At 40.2% G+C, this 21,919-nt stretch overlaps 1 long non-coding RNA gene across 1 annotated transcript; it reads left to right on the top strand.

Annotated features, from left to right (window-relative positions):
- The first annotated feature begins 18,709 nt into the window (after positions 1-18,709).
- LOC132426640 (uncharacterized) lies at positions 18,710-21,236 on the top strand. Its single transcript, XR_009519742.1, has 3 exons — positions 18,710-19,063; positions 19,729-19,930; positions 21,061-21,236. It is a non-coding gene; the product is annotated as an uncharacterized lncRNA (long non-coding RNA).
- Positions 21,237-21,919: the final 683 nt, after the last annotated feature.

Here is a 21,919-nt window from a genome sequence, read left to right as displayed (position 1 = left end):
AGGATCTTTCTTTTTTTTTTTTTTTGCGATACACGGGCCTCTCACTGCTGTGGCCTCTCCCGTTGCGGAGCACAGGCTCCGGACACGCAGGCTCAGCGTCCATGGCTCACGGGCCCAGCCGCTCCACGGCATGTGGGATCTTCCCGGACCGGGGCACGAACCCGTCCGGCAGGCGGACGCATCGGCAGGCGGACTCTCAACCACTGTGCCACCAGGGAAGCCCCATTAGGATCTTTCTTAATTGTGAGGGTGTAGGTGACTGTTTTTTGTGTATATGTATGTGAGCGAAACGGGGAGAGAGGGAGAGCGTGTATGTATGTCCCGGAGAATCAGATGGCTTAAAAAAGAAAAAAAAAGTACTGGGCTCACAATCAGAAGGCCCGATATGTTTCGGCCTTTGTCATGGATGTGAGATGTGACATCTCCTCCACTAGTGAGTATGGTGTTATTGCACAAACCCCATCCCTCTGTCACAAGGCAGGCCTTTAGTACCCAGCGGGCCTCCCTGTACACTGGGGATCTCAGCAAATACTGTCTGAAGGTGAAGAGGGGGAGGTTGTCAGGCTGATGACGTAACGTCTCAGCGTTTGGGTCACCGCAGGGGGAGCAGAGTGTTTGGTCCAAAGGGCTGTCATTCCTGAGGGAGATAGGAATGGGTTGTCTAACACCCTACAGCAACCATGCAGCGCAGCCTGATGGGCCATGCAGGATGCTGGTAGTTAGATGCTCCTGTAACGAAGACCCTCTGGTTTTGAATAACAGACACTATCTTTGGGCCAGCTTAAGAAAAAAAAGAAAATATATTGGGTAGATATTTCAGCATCTGATGGAATTTAAACACTTGGAATAGCCAAAGCTTCAGAAACTTCAGAAGCATGATGGCTCAAGGCATCTGCTTTTCACTCTCAGTTTATGTGAGCCTCAGCTCTAATTTTGGGTGAAACGTCCGCTCTAGGCCATTTAGTTATGATATATCGGTTTGTTCGGCAGAGTGTGGCAACACCTTGATCTCATGGAAAATGGGTCTTTTTCTCCAGCCCCAGGGGATGCAGTGTGACACTATAAACCAGTCACCGTGATCTCATTGCCCTGTGTCAGGAACTGGTCTAGGGGTGGCCTTGTGACCCAGTACTAAGGTAGGAGATGTAAATAGAAGGGGGCTGGATATAGATTCTGGAAAAGCTTTTATTTTCCCAATAAGAAGGAACAACAAATTCACAAGGCACGGCTCTTTCTCCCTTTGCTTTTCCCTTCTCTGGAGTTCAGACGTGATGCCTGGTGGTGCCACAGTCATCTTGTGACTGTGATGTGACAAGCACCAGATGAAAGTTGTGTGCTAGGAGCAGGGATTCTAAAGGAGGGAGAGGCAAGATGTCTTTACAGCAGGGCTGCCACACTGACACCGGGCCCAACGCCTCCCGATTTGTTCTTGAGAAAAATGATAACCCCTTCGTTGAAATTACAGTGCACTACAATAGGTTGTTGTTATTGTTGTTACTTTGCAACCAAAATCATTCCTAAAATATAGATGTCGGGAGCCAATCCCTATGGGTCAGAGAGTGATTCTCAGATCTTTAATGGGGGAGAGGACAGAGGATGGCTCATGAAATGGGGAGAGGTATCTATGAAAGCTCCCCTGGAGCCGTGAATTCTTACCACTGCTACACAGCATGGAGAGGGGAGCCCTCTTTGGGCTGGTCCACACCTGTCCTAGATGGAATTAACTCATTAACTAATGCATTCATTTTGCTAATTTTTTATTGATCCCTTATTATCTGCTAGATATTTTTCTAGGTGTTGAGAGCAGGTTGGAGAAGACACAGGAGACGTTGGTTCTCATTAACGTTTTACAGGGGAAATAGACAATAAACCAGAGAAATAAATGAACAGAACCATTCCAGATAATGAGAAGTGCTATATGAAATATAAAATGGAGTGTTGTGATAGAGAGTTTGGGAGGGTGTGTGCATAGAAGGCTTAAGGAAGCGATACTGGAAATAAAACTTGAATTGCAGAAAGGAGCCAGCTGTGTGAGACCCGGGGGCCAGGCTTTTCAGAAGGGAACAGCCAGTGCAGAGGCCCTTAGGCAGGGATGAGCACAGACTGAATTATTAATGGGCGTCCAGTGCATGGTGATTCGGGAGGCCACCCGTGCTCATCTCATTGTGACCGCACTGGCCACTCAGCTTGCGGGCGTTATGATGGATCTCCAGGCTGCTGACAGGGCTCCATGCTGCATAGGTGACTGTTCCTATCATCTGCTTCAGGCTGGGATGGGATGGCTGGGGGAGGGTCCATGTAACAGACTGTGATCAGAGCGACTGATCATGCCCTTTCCCTTTGAGAATGGACCCATCGTTCTCAGCCACAGCACGTAGGCTCCCCAGGGGGCTGGCTTCCCCTGGAATGGGTCAACCCTATTCTGGAGGGGCTGGGAAAGCATTCACCTGGCACACAGCTGCTTCAGGACCACACTCCAGTCACTCCTTCAAGTTACATTTGCCACATTTGACGTGTCTGCCTGTGGAAGGACATGGCTCTGGCTCCCAGCCTGCTATGCCTGGTCATACCCAACATCGTTTTCAAGTGATACTTATCAGTGAAGCAGTCACATGAGATCATAGGGCTAGAAGCTCCCTCAAAGGTCATCGTGTCCTGCATTCCTCATGTGTCTGGCATTACCCAGAACAAAAGTGCTGGAATGCCACCACCCCCATTTCTAGCAGGTTCCCTGCTAAACCAGATACCCACCTGGTTCCGGTGCAGAATCCAGTTCTCTTTAACACATAGATTTGGGGGCAATGAATTATATCTTGGAGCTGTTAGATTTTCCCATGGGTCCTCTGTGATTGGTGGGACCCTAGGCATGTGTTCACCTTAAGAGGGTAAGGTGGTCCGCAAGGAGCCAAGCTACCATTTAAAAACTCTGGTTCACTTCTCCTAGTTCTGGGATGAAACAAATCACACAGTATCAAAGTTGGAAGAGACTTCAGTGATTAGTATCCCTCCTCTTATAGATGGGGAAAGAAAAGGGAAAATGACTTAACCCAGGTTAATATTAATTCTACAATAGAAGGCTTTTGGGCATTCACATGAGTCTTTCATACATGTTTACAGCATTTTGTTGTTTCCCTTTGACTTGTGGAATAAAGGGAAAACAAGTTCCTGGGTCAACAGTGTGAATGTGTACAATCACAGTTCTCTGTGCCTCTGTTGGATTCGACTCTCACTACCTATGTAGCAGGAATTCTTTTTCTCATTTCACACATGAGGAAGGTGAGGAAAATGAATCCATGTAGTTAGTTAAGTGGCAATACTGAACTCAAGCTTAAGACTTCTGACTTTTATCTGATATCATTTCCAAGTCCATCTCCATTTTCATTCTCTGGGGGTTGAGGGGCGTAACAGAAATTAGCCATAACTTAGGTAGGGTAGAATACACAGGAGCCCTGAAGCTAATGTTCTAGGTTGCTACGAGCCCTAAGGAAAGGATTCTGATTTTTATCAAACCACTGTCACCTTCACTGGTGTGTGAATACTTCCCTCCTAGACCCCCTGTATCTGAAGTAGAGGCCCCACGGCTCCTAACATAACCTGGTGCTGTCATTTCAATAGCTGCCTTCAGTTATTTTTAAATAGCACCTCCTGGATAAAGTGTGGCACGTATTACAAGCCCAGGCTGTTAGAACCAACTGCCTAGGTTCAAATCCTGGCTCTACCACTTCTTCTGGGTGACCTGAGGGATATTACTTAACCTTCTGGTATCTATCTCACTTTTCTTATCTGTAAAATGGGCTAGCAATAGTGCCTTCCCGAGAAGAGTAGGTGTTCAGTAAATGTTAGTTGTTGCTATATTGGCTCTCGAGACAGCAGGAGGAATTCTGTCACAGATGTGAGTTTTCTCCAGCAGTATGAAAAGAATACTTTCATAGCTCATGATAACAGGTAGGCATTCCAGGGTGAGAAGTATCTAAAAACATAGACAGTTTACTCCTTGACTCCAGAGAAGGTTTGTTCCGGGCACTCTACTACAAGAGTTATCTTCTTCTCCAACAGCGGAAAGCTTTGGTTCATGCACCTGAAAAGCTGACCCGGAAGTTATGCTTAGAGAAGAAAAAGAGGGAAGAGCCTCTTAGGTAACTTGAAGAGCATCAAGGATCCAATGATAAAAACCACTGCCCTGAAGTGACATGTGCTACTTTCAGCTGAGGATTCAACTGCTGACCTGACACCCTCGAGATCTCTCTTTTTCTCCTCTGCCATCACATCCCAAAATTCTCCAGAGTGGATGCTTCATCAGCCTGGGTTTGGAGCTAAGATGATGATGATACTGAGAAGAGCCTGGGGCAGACTCGCTATGAAAAACAAACTTTTATTGTTTTAAGCCACTGAAGAAAACAGAAAACACTGCCCTGAACTTTCCAAGGTGTAATAAATCTCTCTGCATAAGACTCTGCAGTCATTGCCAAGGTATCATTTGTCTTCTTGTTTTTGTCTTAAAATAGACTAGAAAAAATGCTAACAAACCCCTTCCCATTAGATTGTGTATTTGCACTTAAAGACTATGAAATGCCATTATTTCAAGCTCTTCCCATCATCTAAAATAACCCCCCTGTGTGTTTTATGGTTCCTGAGCAGTATTGATTGTGACTGACTTTGTCTATTTCCTCACATGCACATGATTCTCCCTCTCCTTTCTGTTTCTCTCTCTCTCTTTTTTTGCATATACTTTTTGCATGTTTAGACCATCTCTCTACCAGCCTTTCAGTGGCTCAGCACTTTGTTGCAATGCATGAGCGAAGCTGGAAAACAGAGCCAAGTGACAAACTGTGAAGCAACAGCTCAGCCTCACAGAGCAAGTGCGCTTTGTGCTCTTTCTGGCCAGGGCAGATGTGGCCTTGATGGGCCGTGAGGAACAGTATCTCTCAGGTAAAAATAAGTTACTAAGATTAACACCAAAATGATGTAAATCCTGCATCTGCAGGCAGATCCTGAACTGAGAGCCACGTGGAAAGAGGACTGGAATGGAAATCAGATTCGGGGTCCTGCTTGGGTTTCTTCCAGATGACCCCACCCGTCAGCCATCTGGTCTCAGGTAAGTATCTGTGACTTACAAAAAAAATTTTTTTTAATCCACAACAACAAATAGGGAGAATATAATAACAGAACTGTGTGTGCCACCATTGAGTTCTAGGCAATCCTGACATTTGGACGAGTTCGCTTCAGACCTAGCTGAGTTTTTTGTGGATTCCTCCTTAACCCCATTTCCCTTCCTCCTACCCCAGAGCTTAACACTGTCCTGAATTTGCGTGCTTTCATACTTCTTCCGTATATATGTTTTCAACAATAGGAACTCTTGTTTTGCATGTTTTAAAACATTAAATAACTTTAAATACAACGTGCATATCATTCTGCACCTTTTTTTTTTTAAATTTAGCATTAGATTTCAGCAGCAAAGCTCTGATCCGTTCATTTTAACTACTATGTATTGTAATGATTTGTGAACAGACGTCGGTCTGTCTATCTATCTATCCATCTATATCTATCTCCATTCTCCTGTTGATGAATAATTAGATTGTTTCTAATTTTGCACTATGATAAACAATGCTTCGATGAGTGTTCTTGTTTATGTCCTGTACTGACATACAAAAGCTTCTCAAAAATAGCATTTTTTCAAAATGTTTTGTCTACGCCCACAGTTAAACACACACTTTACATGGAAACCCAGCACATACATGTGCTACATTTCTGTGTCTGTGTGTATACACAGTGTATGTGTAATAAAATTTCTCAGAATAATTACTCACCCTTGTTGTCTATTCAGCTATAATCCAGTTTGGTCTGGTCTATTTCACACACCAAAAAATATGCTGTTTGCAATTTACTAAATGATTCCATGACCCAGTGGTTCATCTCCACTGTTCTGGGGTCCACACTTGGACATGGAATTGCTGGGTCTTATGTTATAGCCGTTTTCAAATTGAGGAATTTATGCCTTTGTGAGTTCATTTGATGCATTTAAATGGATATTTGCATTTAGCCAGCATTGTAGGGGTTTCTAAGATGCGGCTTTTTGAGTTATTTAGTGGCTGGAAATGGAAGTCCCGTTTTAGCTTTCCGGGCTTCAATTTGTTCATCTGTCACAAGAAGCGGAAACAAAACAAAAATAGTGGACTCTTCAGTGTTTTGCAGACTGCTTTCTTTTCAGCCCCAAGGTCCTGGGGAGGGGTTCAGGGTCTGCCGTAACATGTGTAAGCTGTGGGGAGAGAGGGGCTAGGGTAGCGAAAGGAAGAGAATGAGTAGGTGGAATTCTGGGCCTTTCGCAACAGTCCCTACCCAAGGAGCTCATTTTGATATTTATCCATTGTATTTCCATTGTGTCCAGCTTGAAAATATTCTTAAACTATAGGTTTAGATATTCTCCAAGGCTCTTTCCAGATCTAAACTGGAATGAAAATAGCTTTTGAGTCTCTGGACCATTTAAAATTGCAGCCAGAATTAGAGAACATGATGGCTTAGGGCATGGGGCGTTGGCAAATAGTGTCGGTTAACCCAAGTTCTCTGCGGATTTCTGCCACTGTAGAATCTGACTTGTAAAGGATGCTTTCAGAGTCCTGTGGGGCAGTGAGTTTGGGGCACTCTTGGGCTGGGGCTGCCACCTTGGGGACAGCCATTTCTACCCTGTCCCATGGGCTTCATCCACATGAAGCTGCTTTAAAGAATTTTGGGGTTTTTTTCAGTATAGTTGATTTAAAGTGTTGTGTTAGTTTCAGGTGTATAGCAAAATGATTCACTTTTATATATATATAAAATATAAACATTGTATGTTATATATATATATATATATATATATATATTCTTTTTCAGATTCTTTTCCATTATAGGTATTGCAAGATATTGAATATAGTTCCCTGTGCTATACAGTGTATCTTTGTTGTTTATCTGTTTTATATATAGTAGTGTGTATCTGTTATTCCCAAACTCCTGATTTATTCCTTCAGCTCATGGGCGCCCCCTTCCCCCTTTGGTAACCATAAGTTTGTTTTCTATGTCTGTCAGTCTGTTTGTGGTTTGTAAATGTTTGTCTAATTTTTTTCCACATATAAGTGATATCATATGATATTTGTCTTTCTCTGTAAAAAAAAAGTTGCTTTGTTTTCACTGGCTTGTTTATTTGGTGAATAAGGGCCTAATATAAATTTCTCTGAGCTCCATTTCTGCCCTGCAAACCGTCCTATAGGCTCACGGTAAAGCTCATTTACTCAGCAGGGCATACATACAGTTAAATCATTATATTCACAGAGAGGAAATTTTATTGTCATTTTAATGACAGTATTCAGCTCCTTGTGGGTTGATTTTTGCCTTCCCAAATAGGAGATGAGCCTAAAAAACTGGTGGTAACTTGGTAGTAAAGTGACTTCCGGATGGCATAGGTTAATTCATAGAGAATCCTGGTTCCTGCCCCTAACCCCCATGCTTTCTCTCTCGCTCTCCCTGCCTTCCAACGCCCAGAAGACTGCCTCCCCTGGTCCCTCCCTTTGATTTGTCCCACTTGCATTTCATCTTCCTTAATCACTGTTTTCATCACATCACTCCATTGCTCAGAAACCCTGCAGGGATTTTTATTTCCCACCACATCAAATCTAAACGCGGTGGCCTGTTTTCAAGGCTTCTCCTAATCTATTCTTTCCTCGCGTCTCCAGCTTTCTTTCCTTTGCCAGATGTGGTTCTGGTTCCTGTGGTTTAGAGATAATGGAATTTTTGTACACACTCACACACAAAAATTGAAATCTGCGTCATTTTTCTTAAGCACAGTTCAGCCTAGTTCCCTTACACAAAGCGCACATCAGCAGTGATGGCTCACTTCCCCCTCCCCCAGGCCACGTGAGCGAGACCGAGGGGTCCTCTGGGGGCAGCGTGTGGAGGAAAACAGTTTAGGCCCCCACTCTGTCTCCGTATCCTGGGAGAAGATTAGGCACTGAGAAAGGTGACTTTTCACTGGAGTGGCTTGTGAAAAGCGCTGCCATTTTGACGAGACAGGCAGGATGCAAGTAGCTTAGAAGGCAAGTATGAAAGATACGAAATTTCAAGCCAGAAGGAGTTGGTTCAGAAACTTGGAAAGAGGTACCCCCTGGATAAGGCAAAACTCAGCAGATCAAGAAGCCCCAGAAAAGATGCTGGTGAGGGTGGTAAAGGAGATTCAAGGGTAGGTCTACCTGTCGAAGTAGGCTATAATATCTGTGAATATAGTTTATTTTTGACTTTTTATTTATTATGCAATGTGTGTGTGCGTCTAATTGTCATTTACTTTGTTTTTCAATAACTATTTCGGTAAGTCCCGGCTCTTCCACTTAGCAGCTGTATGATTTGAGGCACGTTTCTTTATCCATAAAGCGGAGGTTATAATGCTGCCTAGTATATGGGGTTGTTGTGAGGACCCAACAAGATAATACATTTAGAGAGCATAGAACGAGGTCCAAGACAAAAATATTAGCCATTATTCCTATCACCGTTATTACTGTAAGTACACATAAGCTGCTCTACATTTGAGCAGCTGCTAAAATTCCACCTTCTCTCAAAATACCTTCAGGTCAGTTTCGTTGAGCAAACATTTGCGGAGTGCTCAATATATCTCTGGCTCTGATGCAACACTGACGAAACTACGAGCAAGAAATTGACCTCGCCCTTGAGTAGCTTGCCTTCCAGTAGGGAAGACAAACCCATAAGCAGATTATTTCAGTTTAAGGCTTGGCTGTCGAGTGCAGTCACTACTAGCCATGAGTGGCTATTAATTAAGCTTTTGAAATGTGGCTGGTCCGAATTGAGATGTGCTGTACATGTCAAATACACAGTGGCTTTTGGAGACTTGAAATGGTAAAAGAATGTAAAATACCTAATTAATAATTTTTAATATGATATTGATTACCTGTTGAAATGATAACATTCTGGATATGCTGGGCTAAATAAAACACATAATTAAAGTTAATTTCAGCTGTTTCTTTTTAATTTTTAAAAACTGTGCTACTAAAAAAATTATGTGGCTCCCGTTAAAGATTTCTGTTGGCTAGCACTTAGTCTAAGATGATACAATGGAAGTTCAAGCGGGGTGTAGGAGGGAGGCACGTCATGCAGCCTGGGGTTGAAGGAAGGCTTCCTGAAGGAGCAGATGCATCCTGAGCTGAATCTTAAAGGATGAGCAGAGGTTATCCAGGCAACGACAAATCTAAAGGGCATTCCAGATGGAGGTAACAGGAAGGCGTGGAAAGGATGGTGTTTATGAGGCACTGGAAGCAGTTGGTTATTCCACGGCATAAAGTATGGTGAGTTGGGGACTGGAAGAAAAAGCTTACCAGAGAAGTGAGGTCTAATTTTCCCATCATTTAACATCTAGCTGTCATTAAATGCTCTGGTTCTTGTCTTATACTTGAGGTCTGGTTATGTTTCCACTATTGTTTGAAGTTTTAGACTATCAGCCGTGGAGAGTTGGAAAGTTATGTCTGTACAAGAATAGGGTTTTCCCAGAGGACGGGACTAATGAATGCACACATGACACTTGGAAGGCAGGATGCCATTGTCCCCTCTGCAGTGAGTCCTAAAGGCGGAAAGGCAGCCTAAAATTGCTGCCTAGAGTGTAGGACTAGTGAATGAGAATCAATATAGGACGGCAGAGCTTTTGATTTGCTCTCATTCGTTGGGTTCAAGGAGAGTATACATGGCTGCACTCACACTCATTGACCTGTGAATGGATGTCAGTAGGACTCCTCCCCCTATAAATGTCCACCAATAAGAAATACAATCATTCGTCAGATTATATTAATTTGGAAGTGCATTATACCATTCTATCACAAATCACCCTCGGGTCTTCTGCCATTACTAACTAATTATTACATGGTTATTTAGTAGACCATGAAAGAGCACGTGGAAGAGGAGTAGCAAAAGAAGACTCTGAAAACCGAAGCAGATGGAGAAACTGGAGAGTTAGAGAGTATCTTCCAGGTCTGCTTCTCACTCATTAATACACATAAGAATTACATGGAACCTTGTGAAAATACAGGTTCTGATTCATTAGGTCTAGGGATGGAAGCAACAAACCGCACTTTTTATCAAGCTCCCAGGTGATGTTAATGCCACCGGCCCACAGACCTCACTTTGAGCTGCAGGGTCTTAGAGTCTGTTTAGTCCAGTCCTTTACCCAGGGCTGCAATCTCCATTGCAACAGCCCTGGAAAGTAATTGGAAGCCTCTGCAGGAAGACCTCTGGTGTGCCTCACCTCCTGCTCCTTTGTGGGGTGAGTCTGATTGTTGGAAGAGTTTTGCCTTGTCCCTAGATGCTATCTGGGAAATTTCTGTGCATTGGTCCTTGATCTATTTTTGGAACCACTACGATAATGAATCTAATCTCTCTTTCTCATGATAGCCACTTGGAAATTTGAAGAGCGTTTGTATCTTCCCCTTAACTCTACTCTTCAATGGGTTAAATCTCCTCATCTCCTTTAGCTATTAATCACAGAACCCTCTGGACTCTCCCAGGAAACAGTGTACCTCTCCTAAAGTGTACCTCTCACAATGTTCCAAGCTTTGTCCAAACATCAAGATGTAAAATGGGTTTATTAGCTCCCTAGCTGTTGATTCTCTGCTTCTGCCGGCGAGTCCTCAGTCTTGGTTGGTTGGCAGCCATGTGAGACTTTAGATTCAGAATGAACTTGGTTGATGAGGAAAAGCCCTGTTTTTTCTTGCTGTTGATTCATCTAGCACTTCCGGAGTTTATTTTTATTTTTAAAAAAAGAAGCTGTGATGACTTCTTTTCTGGTTATGAAATAAATATTTGGAAATGTGGAAAATGTGAACAAGCAAAATGACCATTATGAACATGTTGACGTACGTAAGCCTAATTGTTTTTATGCACAGGGATGCGTATGTACTGTCAGTGGCGTTTTGCAATGGCACTGAACCATCCTCTGTGAACATGTTTCATACAACATTTTTATCAGCGACATATTTAATCATATCAAAACTTCGTAGATTATTCAACTAGTTCCCTGCTGTTGGACATTTAGGTTTTGATTTTTTTTTTGTCATTGTGATCAATGCTTTAATAAACATCCATGAACCTAAATTTTTTTATTTTCATTTTTTTATTGAACTACAGTTGTTGTACAGTATTGTGTTAGTTTCATGTGTACAGCAAAGTGATTCCGTTTTTATATATATATATTCTTCTTCAGATTCTTTTCCATTATAGGTTATTATAAGATGTTGAATATAGTTCCTTATGCTATACAGTAAATCCTTGTTGCTTATCTATTTTACGTATAGTACTGTGTATCTGTTCATCTCAAGCTCCTAATATATCCCTCCTCTCTGCCCTTTCTCATTTGGTAATCATGTTTGTTTTCCATGTCTGTGAGTCAAGAACCTAAATATATATACATTTTTTATTAAGGTAAGTTCCTAGGAGTGAAATTACTGAGCTAAAAGATATGACATTTGAAGTTGTTGCGTTTGTTTCTATATGTCGTATTGTCTTCTAGAAACATTGTACTAATATGGATGTGTTACTAGCAACAATAAGAACACCGATTTTTCTACACACTTGCACTCATAATCATAAAGTCTGATGGTTTGAAGAACAAAAACAAATGATATTCCATTGTTTTATTTGCATTTTAATAGGTAGTGAGAGTGAACATTTTTTTGCTTGTCTATTGCCATTTTAACTTTATCTTTTGGAGAATTAACTATTCATATCTGTTGCTCATTTTTCTGTTAGGGCATTTTTATTTTTCTTAATGGCTAGATGGCTTAGAGTAGTTATTTTAGTGCAAAGAATATTTATCGCAAATAATTTTCTCAGTTTTATTTGCTTTTTAGTTTTGTATTTCATTATAACTGGATGTGTTCTGGATTATGTCTTCTGTCAGATTATTCTTGATTTATAGAAAAGTTATATTTTTGTGTGTGTGTGTATGTGTTATTTAACTGGTAAGCTTGCTAAACGTTCATATTCATTTGAAATGTGTTCTAAGTTAATTTTGAATTTCATATCTTTTTCTTGTCTTATTGTATTAGCTAGAAATTCAAGAACAGTGCTACATAATAGTGGTGGTAATGGGCATCCTTGCTTTGTTCCTGACTTTAGGAATACCTTAAAGTTTAATTATTAAACATGATACTGGTTTTTGGTGTGAGATATGTGTCAAAACAAGTATGTATTTGCTAAGTAAATATCCATTTATTAGATATTTTTACAATTTTAAAATTTAACAGTAATTCCTGAATTTTATCAAATATTTTTTAGCATCTGTTTATATAAATGTGGTCTCTCTCTCAGGAGCTCTCTGTCTCTCTTGAAACAATTGCAAATTTGGAGAAAAGTTGTGAGTACAGTACAAATGACTATTTTTCCAGAATCATTTGAGAGTTTGCTGCTGACATAATACCCATCAACTCTAAATACTTTTGTGTATATTTTCTACAAACAAGAAATATTCTCTTGCATTACCAAGATACAACCACCAAAACTAAACACCGAAACATTACTATCATCAAATCTGTAGATCCCATTCAAGTTCTGTCAAATGTCCCAGCCACTTGGCAATGACCCCCAGTTCAGAATCACATGCTGTCCATACAAAAAAATTATACACAAATGTTTATAGCAGCATTATTCATGATAGTCCAAAAATGGAAGCATCTCAAATGTTTATCAGTTGATAAATAGGTAAAAGAAATGTGGTATCTCCATGCAATGGAATATTATTCAGCCAGAAAAGAAGGATTGAAGTGCTGATACATGATACAAGGTTCATGGATGAACCTTGAAAATATTATGCTAAGCAAAAGAAACCAGTTAGAGAAGATCACATATGATATGATTCCATTTATATGAAAGGCCCAAAATAGTCAAATCCATAGACTGAAAGTAGATTAGTATTACCTAGGGATTGGGGGGTGTTGGGAGAGGGAATGGGGGTGACTACTAATGGGTGCAAGGTTTCTTTTGGGGTGATAAAAATGTTCTTAAATGGTGGTGATGGTTGCACATCTCTGTGAATGTAGTAAAAAAAAAATTGAAATGTATACTTTGAAAGGGTGAAATTTATGTGGTGTGAATTTTATCTTCATAAGGCTGTTATTAAAGAAAGGACTTGTATGTTGCATTTACTTCTCATGTCCCTTTGGTCTCCTTCAATATGGAACAATTGTGCAGTCTTTTCTGGGCTTTATTGACCTTGACACTTTTGAAAATTATGGGCCAGTTCTTTTGTAGATTGTTCCTCAATTTTAGGTTGTGTTCTTCACATTGTATCTTATCAAGTGGTACATGATTTCGATTTGTCCCATTACTGATGACATTCAATTTGATCAGTTGATTAAGGTGTTATCTGTCAGGTTTCTCTCCTGTGGAGTTATTCCTTTCCCTTTTAAATAATTTTATTTTGTGGAAAGATACCTTGAAAGGGTATAAAAATCCCATTCTTTATCAAAGGTGTATTCATTTATTATGTTAGTGTGAACCCATGCTTTCATATTTAATTTGTCATGTTATGATCCATTACTCAAATTAATTTTTTGATGGCAAATTATCCCAGATTTGACCCACGGGAGCCCGTCAAACTGGTATCTGTGTCCTTTTAGTGTATCCCCTTCATTCCGTGAATGATCCCTTACTCTCTGGTATAAGAAGATGCTCTAGTTCATTTTGTACTTTGCCTTCCCCAGCCCTAGAATCAGCCATTTTCCCAAGAAGCCCCAGTTCCTCTTAGGAGAAAATGTTATTTAGAAACTAAGAGTTGATCTCTAAGGTATGCTCGCTGCTTTTGGGGTTTCACTGCTCCAAACCCCTCTCGGTGGACTGAGCTAGAGGATATATGTAGGTTTCTGTGTACCTACACACACACTTATATGTATGTGATTTTCTGTATTATCTGTGTTTATCCATCCACCCATATGTCAAAAACCATGACTTTATAGAGATACTTTTACCCCATTCCAACTCCATAAGTTTGAGTGTTCTGCGTTTCCACATTTGTAGCTCGCTCCTCTGAGAGTAAGAAATCTGACTTCTGTTATCAGTAAGGGCGTTACCTATGTGATGAAACCCTGTGTAAAACCAGTCTTCCATCTACCACCACTGTTCTCTCCTCTGTGTTTGCCCTTCTCACCACACTCAAGTTCTAACACACACCCATTTCTTCTTGGCCCTAGCTACTGGCTTTTGGATTGAATTGGTCAGGAAGGGAAGGGGGACAAGGTGAGAAGGAGGAGAAAGCTGTTTTTCTCTTTTGACTTATAATTTAGTGAATTATACTAATAGGTTTTTCTAATATTGACTCATCCTTGGACTTTTGCAATGTGCCCTGCTTTGATTTCTCTACTCTTTCATTTAAGATTTCTTGATAAGTTTTTTTTTTAACATTTTAATTTTATTGGAATATAGTTGATTTGCCATGTTGTGTTAGTTTCAGGTGTACAGCAAAGTGATTCAGTTATACATATATTCATTCTTTTTTAGATTCTTTTCTTATATAGGTTATCACAGAATATTGAGTAGCGTTCCCTGTGCTACACAGTAGGTCCTTGTCGGTTATCTATCTTATATATAGTAGTGTGTGTCTGTTCATCCTAAACTCCTGATTTATCCCTCCCACATTTCGCTTTTGGTAACTGTAAGTTTTCAATATCTGTAAGTCTGTTGCTGTTTTGTAAATAAGTTCATTTGTATCTTTTTTTAAAAATTAGATTCCGCATATGAGTGAGATCATATGATATTCATCATTCTGTGTCTGACTTTCTGCAACATGGATTGACCTAGAGATTATCATACTAAGTGAAGTAAGTCAAGGTTTCTTGATAAGTTAATTTATTTTGCTCATCTGAAAAAGCCTTGACATGCTAGAAATTTTCTTAGACATTCCCTTAATTTCATTCTCTTTGGTTTCTACAGGGGGAATACATGGCTTTCTCCTCACTTCTTTGCGTTTTTCCAGTGCCTTTGAAAGTACCCCCAGAATGATGGCTGCATTTTCAGTGGTGGAAATTATTGCTATGTCTCAGAAGCAAGGAATCACAGGATATCTACTTTCCAGTGGTGATATATGACTCTCATAAATGAAAGCCACACCATCATTTATAACAGCCTAATGAGTTTTTTTCATAGAGACAGAACAGAGATTCCTAATGTTTCTTGGAACTTCCCAAAAAACAGGGCAAGAAAAAAAAAATTCACCTAAATGCCTGTTTGTTAGCCCAGCATTGGAAGGGAGCAGCCTTAAAGAATAATTGGTGAGTAAACCCACACCAATACCACTATCCTTCGTCTCCTTCAGATCAGCCTGACGCAAAAGAATTTGTTGGAGCCCACAATCTTCTTTTAAGCCAAGAAGATTAATTGAAAAGATAAATATGCTTTGCGAAGCACTTGTATTTTGAGGAGAGATGGAATTGCGGAAGTGCCACGTAGACGTCTGTCATTCTACAAATCATGATTATTGTCAGTGACCTGAAACCTGGAGCATGTTATGAGGGTTAAATAATGTCCATAGTTTTGCTCTCCGGGAATGGTTTCGTTCCCCACCTGATCGTTACCACACTGCCTTGAGTCTTTTAGGCCTAAAGTACATAAGTTGCTTATATTTATCTGGGTAGTTGGTTAATTTTGGAGATAACCACCTTGCAGGTATGATTTTCTTCTGCTGACAGAGAACGAAGCCTGGATTCTTATCCTTTTTATGTTTCATTATTCATGCTTTCTTCCTCATCTCCTACCAACCCTCCTACCAGTTCTGTTTAAAGAAGATATTATTTATTATATATGTATGTAGATTCCTCCAGAAAGATCTAGCTATGCCCAGGTTTGCTTGCGTGAATACACATATACCCACAGTATAAGTGTACTTCAGTATGTTTTTTTTTCCCTTGACCAGGTCGCTCCTAAGAAACCATTAATATAACAAAAGCTGTCAAAAGATATGAAGGAAGAAAGGATGGTACTTTCTGATTATGAGGTATGAATTTATTTTTGCATGAACACTTGACCACTGGGGAACTGTGCCTTCCGGTGAAATGCATGCTCCAGCCATGCCATTGGCTCTGGTGACCCACAGAGAGGGTAATCCAATTATCCAGGTAAAGAAATGTCTGAAAACAAAGAATAAATAGCAGTTATATTTTGGAATTAAGCTCATTCATAAAACTGGTAGGTCACATTCATTTCAGAAGTACATCAATTAGAATACTGTGTGAGGCTGTGATTAAAACATTCATTCATTTGTTCATTCAACAAATACTTATTGAGAGCCTTCCATGCGCTAGACACTGTCCTAGGTGCTGGGGGTGTATTAATAAGCAAAGACAAACATGGTCCTTGCTGGTAAATTTAACAACTGGTTTTCCAGAAACAAAAGCCCTGTCTTTTGAGTATTTGCCAGTTTCAAGGTCTCCATGTTCTGCACTACCTGGCACAGAGTCAGAACTCAAACATGGCAACCATCGTCATCATCTTTCTGTCTCGATCATAATTCTCATCAATATTGTGTATGATGATTGTGCTTTAACAACATACTAAAAAGAAACTCATGATCTACGGAGGTAAATGTCCAAGACATGTGTTTAGGAGTGTGTGAGTGTGTGCGTATAAAGGTAAGGAAAAGCAGAGAAGCGTCTGAAAGGATGCACACTGGATTTGGTATGGTTACCTCAAAAAGATGTGGGATTGAGTGGAAGTTAACTATCAAAGTGGGACTTTTTTTCTTTTCTTTTACTAAAAATCTGTAGTTTGAATTTTCATGAGTATGGATTAATTTTATAATTTTTGAAGAAAATTTGCACTGTCCAAGTTAAACAAGCATAGCTCTCTCACATGATGGCAGTCCAACAGTGACCAAATGCCTAGTAGATAAAGGGCGGTTATTATGGGAGAGTCAGGTACCATAATATATGAATCATTGTAGATGGAGGCATCGTTAAATGATGGTTAGGTGGTTTTCCTGGTGAAAAGTGACTTCAGCTGTTGACAGAAGATGAAATAGAATCAAGACACTTGACAAGTATTCCAGTGGCTGTAGAACAAACCACTCCAAAACAGCAACTTAAAATAATGACAGTGTTTATTTTGCTCACAGATTTGCAGGTGGGGTGGGGTGGGGTGGGTGGGGACATTTTGTCCCTTCTCTACTTGGCATCAGGTGGGGTGACTGGCGGGCGGAAGGTGGAATCATCTGAAGGGCACTCACTCGCGTGTCTGGTGGTTGATGCTGACCGTTGGCTGGGACCAACATGGGGCCGTGGCTGCAACACCTACGTGTGGCCCTTCATACGGCTGCTCATCTTCCCCACAGTATGGTGGCTGGGTTCCAAAGGTGAGTGTCCCAAGAGAGAGCCGGGTGGAAGCTGTATCAGCTTTTGTGACCTAACCTTGAAAGTCACACAGCATCACTTCCTTCACATTCTCTTACTCAAGGTGGTCGCAAAGCATTGCCCAGGTGCCGAGAGAGGAAAACTGGACTCTCTCTCTTGATGGGTAAGTAGCAAGTTCTACAAGAACGTGTGGGACTGGGAATACTAACGTGGCCATTTTTGGAAAATACAACGTGCCCCAATAAGTCCTCTCCTTTCTAATGTGGTCTGTACTACATATGTACAGAGCAAATATGGAAACTTGCCCAGATCCTCTTGGCTGCCCTGCTACATGTGAGTATGTTGCAGTTTCACCTTTACTCCAAAAACCATATTCATGCATTGTGAAAGCTGTAAATTCTTATGTAAGAAACAAAAAGAATTTTAGTATTATAAGATTCTATTTCCCACGCTTAGCACAACCATGGTTTTTAAAACAATCTCCCTGTGTACTGTCAAATTTGCCTTAACCTAAAAGGGAGATTGACACATTACAGGGATGGTGAAAGTCTACCTTTATTGGTTGGACTCAGGAAGCTGGGGGGTTTGTATTATTTTTATCTCTGAGCTTACTTGTCAAATACAACAAAAGATAGAACACAGAAGAGAGATTCATGGAAATGAATGGTTTGCAATGGAATTTCAAATACTCTTCTTAAATGCACATTGGTGTTATTACCTACCAGCCACGCTATTCAAGACTATGTTAAGTCTGTTTATTTTTAAAATTTTATTTTATTTATTTTTGGCTGCGTTGGGTCTTCGTTGCTGCGCACGGGCTTTCTCTAGTTGAGGCGAGCGGGGGCCACTCTTCGTTGCAGTGCGCGGGCTTCTCATTGCGGTGGCTTCTCTTGTTGCGGAGCCCGGGCTCTAGGTGCGCGGGCTTCAGTACTTGTGGCACACGGGCTTAGCTGCTCCGCAGCACGTGGGGTCTTCCTGGACCAGGTCTCTAACCCGTGTCTGGCAGGCAGATTCTTAACCACTGCACCACCAAGGAAGTCCCAAGGCTATGTTAAGTTTAATATGTTGAGAGTCAGATGCCTTTCTCATTTTTTGTTAAGGTTTGAGTCAACTTACTCATTTGTATCCCTAGTGTCCTTGGTTCCCACTGGGGCATGCATGCATAGAAAACATATTTACATAGAGTGGCACTTAGAGAATTGTCAGAAAACATCCAATTAATGGAGTCTACTAAGTTCAAATCTCCTTTTACTTTATGGTATGAATTATTCTCCCCAAATCAGCTGTAAATTAGATCTGCAGGGATTCTAATTTTTAAAAACTCTATTACTGTTAATTTTTATTTCTTTGAACACAACCAAGTTCTTTCCTCATTGAAGATGTGGTCATCATGTAACCAAAGTCTTAAAAACTAAGCTCTTTTGGTGATTGACATGTGAAACAAACTAAAAAGAAAAAAACCGGACTTTCACATTGCCTTTTAAAGTGTGAAAAACAGCTTGTATCCATGGTTGGGTAAATCAGTCAAATTGAATTTTAACAAAGTTTTGCCTCCTAATATTTTCTTGTTTAGACTCAAGACAACCATAAGACATTTCGTTTTAGCTCAGTCAACATTTTATTCTTCAGAAATTTTTAAAGACTTGAAACTTTTTCCAGTCTGTTCTCTCCCACCACTACAGCGCCAAAGTAACAAAAGGAGCAAGGTCAGTGCCTGTATCTTCCCTGAAACTGACAGCATAAATGGAATTCAAATATTGTGAGCCCAGATTCTTACGTTCATTGATGTATCCTTGTAAAGAACATTTACTGATATGTCCAGCTCAGACAGTTATGCGAACCATTAGCCAAGACAATAAACATGGTTGTTCTTCAGCTCACCTGGGGGAGCTTTTATAAAATACTGGTTCTTTGTTCCACTCCCGGAAGATGTTGGCTCACAGGCCAAGTATGAGGCCAAGGAATCTATACTCTACAAAAGTCCCTCTTATGATTCTGGGCGTCAGCCCATGGTGGGAATGACTGAATGAGAATTTGCTAACTTTTAAAGTAACTTTTGTGAAGTAAGATGTTTTGCCTTGATAGGGTTTTTATAGCTCAAAACAAAGTGATACTATGTTTGAATTTCTATCCTTGTTACATTTTACAATAGGAATTCAGGCTTTATCTAAACTTTCATATATTGACTTTACAGTAGAAGCTACAGCTTAATTTAAAAAAAGGGGGGGAGATGTAGTTCATAACTCTCATCATTATTTCCGTCTCTAGCTTTGTATTTGGGCTGAAATATATTTTATATGTAAATAATGTTATATATAATAATAATGATTACTGTCATTATCTGGTAAAACTTTTCTTTTACATCCTTTAGGCTCCTCTAGCTGGAACTCATGAAGTAAATGAAGAACTACGAACAATTTATTATGGTTAGAGGATATGAATGGGGCATGCCTCATAAAAGTGGAAATTTTTGTATAGAGCCACAAAGGATACCTAAGATTTCTACAGAGAGAGGAAACAGAATAAACAAAGGCACAGATGCTTGAACTTGCCTGGCACATTCAAGGATGTAGGTAAGCGTAGCCAGGGTACGAGATAATGGGAGATATCCATGGCTTAAGATATTCAATCTTCAGCAGTGGGGGCAAAGAATTCTGTCTCGGTTCTATTTCCAGTTGTCTGGAGTGGCTTTTTGAAAAAGTATGTTAAGATGGATTCTGAGGATGCATCTGGCTCTGAGGTTGATTAGGGATCAGCTATGGCCAGAAGACCGGGCAACAGAAAATCAGTGTATTTTCTATTCCTAGTCTACGTGCTGTACCTTTTGGGCATGTATTCTTGATCTTAGTGTTTTCTTCCACACTTTCTCTTAATTTGGTATATACATTCAATGTCTTTGTCCTGCTTTTAATTCTCCCTGTGGTATCTTAGATTATATATTGATCTTTGAGGGGTTCATGAAATACTGATCCTTTGAGAAAGATGTTTTGCCTTTGGCTGCCCTTCTAACCCTATGGGTGGGCACTGTGAGTGGACTTTGCTGGAACATATTGAGGTGGTGAGAACCAGATGACTACAACCCAGTGTTTGCTTCTGAATTTCTGAATCAGCGATCGAGTCAAAGGGTGACTGATGAACTGTTAAGCTGATTTGCTGCATTTATGGGTTTCCATTTAAAAGCCGATGGGGCACAGACATATGTTTCTCCAGAAGAAAAAGAGCTAACATAGAAATTAGGTCCTACTTCAGTTTTACCAAGAAAAGTTTACACTGATTGTCAAAGCACCTGTATTATTATACATGTAAATATTGATTGATCTAATCAATTTACCAGTTTTCAGAAACAAATCTGAATACTTAACATGCTGCAAGGAAATTTTAAAATGCATATTTACTTCTTCAAAACTAATTTCTGTGAAAGCTCTTTTTGTTGTTCCCACTTTTTTTGGTTACATCTAGCAGTCTCACTTGGACAAAATATATAGGCTCTTCATTAATACTACTTGAAGACTTTACATTTAATTAGCATGTGTTTTCACTTCTAAGGCTTTCTTGGGGCCACATTTTAACACTCTAAAGTCGGGCTATGTGCATTGTAATCCCTGTGAACATTTCGTGTCGCATTTTCCGTGTCTTTTCCTTCTCTGGCCTCCCCATACCAAAAAGCTGTTAATAACTCTATGCTGCTTCTTGGCTATTTTAGAATCAAGGAAGTGTGGAAAGTGCATGCGTGGAGGATGGATGACTTTCTTTGATTTTGCCAAAAGGAGAGAATGAGAACTTGATAAATAAGGCAGAAGAAGAATTGCTTTGACTGGAGATTTCGAAACCATCTCTCCTCTTCCCCTGCATTTTGAATGGGGCTCCGTGAACGTCTGAAAGCTGGAAGTGGGTCATGACTTTTTCTGCAGTGTCTTAAAGGAGCAAAAAATGATGTATCAGCTGCTTACAATCACTTTATTTCCAGTATTTTAAAATTGGTTTAGTAAGCTAATGACGTCAATCATTGCTGGTGCTAGACGGAACATTTTTACCTAGAGATTAAAAACCTTAGAAAGTTAAGTCTTTTCTAAAAATTTTTATATTGGAGTACAGTTGATTAACAATGTTGTGTTAGTTTCATAGTTTCAGGTGTACAGCACAGTGATTGTTATACATGTATCCATTCTTTTTCTAATTCTTTCCCCTTTTAGGTTATTACAGAAGATTGAGCAGAGTCCCCTGTGCTGTACAGCAGGTCCCTGTGCTGTACAGCAGTGTGCATATGCTCTGCCCCTCTGTCTCCTGCATACCCACTGCCACTGTCCAGACTTCCCGCATCCTTCTCCAGGACACTTCAGGTAATGCCTGTGTTCATTCACTATCCTGCAGAGAATGTTCTTCCTCCAATATTCTCCATTCAGGTGAGCTCACCAGTTTTCAGAAAAGCAGGTATGATCTTTCTTTAAATATAGTTGATTTATAATGATGTGTTAGTTTCAGGTACACAGAAAAGTGATTCAGATATATAGATAGATATATTCTTTTTTAGATTCTTTTCCATGATAGGTTATTATAAGATA

Source organism: Delphinus delphis, chromosome 6 (assembly GCF_949987515.2).
Source record: "Delphinus delphis chromosome 6, mDelDel1.2, whole genome shotgun sequence".
NCBI lineage: Eukaryota > Metazoa > Chordata > Mammalia > Artiodactyla > Delphinidae > Delphinus > Delphinus delphis.
This window is presented reverse-complemented; position numbering and strand designations above follow the sequence as displayed.